The following is a 6,000-nucleotide window of genomic DNA, read 5'->3' on the forward strand; positions in this document are numbered from 1 at the left end:
GATAGCTCGTAGACCAAGGCTATGATGTCAATTTCAACGGCAATGGATGTGAGATCTACAAGAAAGAAAATGGTGACTTAGTAGCACGAGGCAAGAAGGTGGCAAGACTATTTGCTCTAACAATGGAAGGATCACCAACAAAGAAGAATTATGCACTTGCCATAGCTCATCGTTGGCACAAAAGATTGGGGCATTGTAATTTTCAAAGGGTGGCAGATATGTCAAGAAAGAAGCTGGTCACTGGAATTCCTCTCATTCAACACTGTGAGCAAGTCATCTGTGAAGCATGTGCATTCGCTAAAGCATCAAGGCAGCCCTTCACGGCCTTTAAAAGTTTGGCACACTACCCTCTTGAAGTTGTTCATAGTGATGTTTGGGGACCAAGTCCTGTTGAGTCACACAGTCGGAAGAGGTACTTTGTATCATTTATTGATGAATATTCACGATATACATGGCTGTATTTTATTCGTCATAAGTCCGAGGTTTTTGAAAATTTTAAAAGGTTTAAAGCTCTGGTTGAAAGTCAACTTAACAGGAAGATAAAGAACCTACGGACAGACAATGGTGGAGAATTCGTATCAAATGAGTTCATCAAGTTTCTCGAGGAGCATGGTATAAAAAGGCAGCTTACATGTGTTGAAACACCACAGGAAAACGGCATTGCTGAAAGGAAGAACCGCCACATTGCTGAAGCAACTAGAGCAATGCTTAGTGGGAAGCAAATGCCGAAGATCTACTGGGCTGAAGTAATGAATACTGCAGTATACTTAATCAATCGGATGCCACAGCGAGCTGAAATGGAAGTTCCATATCAACTGTTGTTTCGAAGAAGACCAAGTCTAGCGGATATTTGGAAGCATTGCATACGTGAAGAGCACCAATGAAGGCCAAGATAAACTTGACAAGAAAGCTTTAAAGTGCATCTTTGTTGGCTACTCATCGGAACGGAAAGCATATCGATGCTTTGATCCCATCAAGAGGCGTATATATGAAAGCAGGGATGTCAAGTTTGATGAGGAATCAAAATGGTACCAGCCATCTCAAGAGAATAAAGAAGAGTTACTGCCCTTTACACCACAGCATGAAGAAGAAGAAGAATCTGAAAATTCTTCACAGCCGAATTCTCAAGAGAATGATGGGATCTTCACTTCACCTAATTCTCCTGCTAGAAGACATCAATATCCTGCACGTGAAAGGTATCCTCCAAGAAGACTTGCTGATTACTATGTTACAAACCTACACTATGCTTACATGATACAGGTCATAAACTCCTATGAACCAAAAAGCTATGAAGAGGCAGCAAATGATCCAAAGTGGCAGCAAGCTATGGAAGAAGAAATGCAAGCATTAACTAAGAATGCTACATGGGAGCTTGTTCCACTCCCTGCTGAAAAGAAGCCTATCAGTTGCAAGTGGATTTACAAGATTAAGCGTAAATCCGATGGTGAAGTTGAGCGTTACAAAGCTCGATTAGTGGCAAGAGGATTCTCACAGACCTATGGTGATGACTATGATGAGACGTTCAGCCCTGTTGCCAAAATCACAACCATTCGAGTTATCATAGCAATTGCAGCTGAAAGAGGATGGAAACTGCACCAAATGGACGTGAAAAATGCATTCTTAAAATGGAGAAATTGACAAAGAGATCTATATGGATCAAGTAGAAGGATTCAAAGATCTTGAAAAGCCAAATTATGTGTGCAAACTCGCAAAGGCACTGTATGGGCTAAAGCAAGCTCCAAGAGCTTGGTTTGCCAAGGTTAGAGAATTCTTTTACTTTCATGGATTTATTGCCTCACATGCTGACTCCTGCATATTTATCAACAACTCTCCACAATCATTAACAATATGTGCCATATATGTTGATGATCTCATTATTATGGGGAGTAATTCTGGTATGATTGAGAAAGTAAAGAATGAACTCTTCCAAAGCTTTGAGATGAAAGACTTGGGAGAACTACAATTTTTCCTTGAAATTGAAGTAGTGCAGAATGATCATGGCATTTTAATCATGCAAAAGAAATTTGCTCTGGAGTTACTTGAGAAGTTTGGAATGTTGGATTCCAATCCAATGCTAACACCATTAGAAGTGAATCACAACTTGACAAAAGATGAAGGAGCACTCATTGATGATCCTCGGTTCTACAGGGAGATTGTTGGCCGTCTCATATATTTGACAATTACTTGTCCAGATTTGGCTTATGCTGTGGGAATTGTGAGTCAATTCATGCAAAATCCAAGGAAATCTCATATGGAAGCTGTCAAGCACGTCTTAAGATATGTAAAGGGAACAGCCAACGAAGGATTCTTTTATAAATGTGGAGTTTCAATAAAACTTTCAGGCTATTGCAATGCAGATTGGGCCGGAGATCCATCTACACGTCGCTCAACGTCGGGATTCTGTTTCAGTTTGGGCACATGAGTTGTATCTTGGGCAAGCAAGAAACAACCTACTGCAGCACTCTCATCCACCGAAGCAGAATATAGAGCTGCAATGCTAGCCACCTGCGACAGCGTTTGGTTAACTCAATTGCTTGAAGATGTTGGAGAAAAAGTTGATTACAGCATTAAGCTCAAAAGTGACAACATCAGTTCCATAATGTTGGCATCAAATCCAACATTTCATGCTCGCACAAAGCATATCGAGATCCATTATCATTTTGTTCGAGAAAAGATTCTGAACAAGGAAATAAAAATGATCCATGTACCAACAGACGAAGAAGTTGCAGATATCTTCACCAAATCCTTAAGTGCAGAGAAGTGTAACAAGTTCAAGTCAAGCTTAAGAATGAAGGATGCAGATACCAACTAAGCAATAAGAGGGGATGTTACGAAAATATTGCTTAGTGGGTTAGTTATTCAGTCAATCTCAAGACTCGGTGTGGTTGAGATACTGGGGGAGCAGTTATTTAGCATTATCTTTTAGTTGCTTATTTGTAGGAAGGAGTTAGCCTTCTTTTCTTATTTAAATTCAGTCGTATGTAAGTTCAGATCATCAAGTATCAAAGAAAGACAATTTATTTGGTTGCTGTCTTGCACTCTCTTTTCTTTTAATTGTTTACAACTTGTTGGGATTTTGGAGAAGCATTTGAAGATGAAAGCTAAGAAGAATATTATTGACATGCCTGGGAATGGAGACGTGCCTTTTACTCATGCGAATATTAGTCTTGCGAGAACGGAATTGGGTTATAAACCCACCACCGATTTGCAAACCGGTTTGAAGAAATTTGTAAGGTGGTATCTTTCTTACTAAGGTTACCAACGTCAGAGAATTGTAAATTAATCTTTTATTTTTAGTTTTTTGAAAAAAATACTAATTCTTTTGTACTGGAGAAGCGAATAAAAATGCATTTCCTCTCGTTTTGGCTTTCTGTATAAAAGGGTGTTCCGAGTTTCCAAAATTATATCCGATACGCGTTTTCTGATTTCCTTTTCGGGTATTTTCGTTATTTCCTCGTGTCGGTGGGGGTTATTTCGAGTGCTGAAGTTTCTTGTGGGGTTCAACATGATAAACCTGAATGTACCGTGCGTGGGACATTCGCCTCTTACACTGAAGTTAAACCTCAATAGCTGTGATAGTGAATAGGCCAAACCGATATTGCAAGTCTAGATAACTCACAGGAAGAGAAAAATAGAGAAGAAGCGTAAGAGAGAGGGCCAAAGAGTGGTGCACGTATCATTTGTGCAGCCCATCACATTTTTTTAAGCAAGCAGAGATTTTATATGGTTTATTTCAGCCCGTATAGTCCAATATATTTCAAAAATCACTGTACGAATTACACCACAGGATGATATATACCAAACCGTCCATTTGATGGGACACACAACCTAAATAGGTTCATTTCCATAGGATGATCCCAAGCCTCCGATTTATAGAGGTTTCCAATTCCTCGATAGATCTGAGGGATAGGATCATCCAATGGAACTACATACTATAAAGGTATCATATAAAACCCGAGGTGAAGAGAAAAAAAAAGACACCACCAAAGAAACCGCTATAGCTCTACGAATGGAGTAAAATAGTGGGTCCATTCTATATCAAAACATTAGGTATAAAATAGTAGGCCCCACCTTAGTAATGGTTTTGGGTGGAGATGGTGGAACACATCCATCCAAACATGAGGTGTAAAATGGTGGGCCCCAACCATTAGTGTAAAATGGTGGCCCAATGCACCCATTAAAACATGAAATGTTAAATGGTGAGCCTATGCATGCATGGGTATGGGAAGAGATGATGGAGCCCACCTCATCAAAACTTGAGGTGTAAATGGCTGGTCCATTTAAATTTATGTTTAGCCTATTTTCTCACACATTCACTTCTTCTTCTTTTTTCCTACTCGGAAAAAATTCACTGCCAATGCATCTCTAGTTGTAAGTGGTGTTGCAATCCACCATCTCTTGTTTCAAAAGAAAGATTAGATTGTCTTCATGATCTTATCTATCCCTTCCACAATAGAAATGATAGTGACCGCCCAATGGGAGAAATAAATATCCTTTAAATGAACAGAAGAATAGAGTAAGGCATGTGGAAGAGTTACCATATAAATGTACCAATGTAATAAAGGAAGGTAAAAACAAAATAATTCAGCAGTATGTCGAATCCAAACTACTTTGTATTAGATCTCTGAAAATCCTCTCTTTAAATCTCCAATGCACTTTTGCCACGTGCTGAATTTTTTCAGATATCCCGAAATCACTAAATTTTGCGACGCTGTTTTTTTGCCTAATTATTTTACTTACGACCGATTTCAATTTGTTTTTTTTCATACAGGGCAGTGATATCCCCCCTGTTAACGGTGGCTCCTCCACCCCTTGATATATCCTAAAGATATCCGTTTGGGGGGGGGGGGGGGTATCCATGAGAGCGGGGGAAATATCATTGCCCTTGTACAAAAAATTGATGCCTATGTTATCATTTACTTTTAGGGCATGTTTGGAACCCTCTAAACCAGGAAAACATGTGGAGGTGGCTAGCATATAAATATTGAGAAAATAAACCTGCCAATTCAAAACACTTAGCACCTCGATCCAAATCAACTATGCCAGTACGGATAAGCCAACACCCATTTGCACAAATTAGAGGCACAAATTAACCCTCGAAATTTCGTTTTCTCCCGAAATTTCACTCAAAAATCTGTTTTTTTTTAATTAAATTAATATTTTACTGAAATTTCGACCGAAATTTTATATCAAATAAAATTGTCTTTTATTTAGTTTCGCTGGATTTAGGCTGAAATTTTGAAATTTCGGTGGGATTTGAAACCTGTACAGAAACCGAAATTTTAAACCATGATATAGATGGGGAAAATGATATATTAACCCCCTATTTACTTGGGACAGCCCCCTCTTGTATGAAAGAATAGTCATAGAAACACTGAGGGCTGTTGGGGGCGAATACGTCACTTCCCTCCACGTTTGGATACCTCATGTTTTTGTATTTGTATTTGGATTTGGATACAAATACATCAATTATCCTCGTGCTCATGTTCCGAGTGAGAGAGAGAGAGAGGCGGACGTTTGTCACAAATAATGATTTCCAAATAATGTCTTGCAGAACAGATTTGCAAATCAGTAGCTGATTTGGAAATCTAAGGATCTCACTGGCTCCAAATCTCAACTGCAAATGTGAGAAATCCACGAGGACATGAAATCCGTTTTGTAAAAAAGTAAACGGCGTAGGTAATCAGGGGTAGGTAATTATAGTGGCACCTGCTCAAGAAGACAAGGAAGAGAGCTCGAATCTCTATGAAACACCAAAAACACCGAGAAAATGATGGAAATGTCGGTCGATTTCACTTTTGTCCTATAAGTTATAACCATGCAAGTCCCTCTTGTGAATAATAATGCAGTTAATTTTACCGTCAATAATACAGACGTCCGCATCACGATTGTGGACAATTAAGTGCCCTTTCAGTCCGTATTTCCCTGATAGTAACTTATCAAATGCCCTTTTTAGGTAGTTTTTACTTTTAGTTGTAAGTTGTAACTCAGATAATTTGG

This window comes from Tasmannia lanceolata, unplaced genomic scaffold, assembly GCF_043159265.1.
Source record: "Tasmannia lanceolata isolate RefF3 unplaced genomic scaffold, GAP_Taslan_0.1 ptg000018l, whole genome shotgun sequence".
Classification (NCBI taxonomy): Eukaryota; Viridiplantae; Streptophyta; class Magnoliopsida; order Canellales; family Winteraceae; genus Tasmannia; species Tasmannia lanceolata.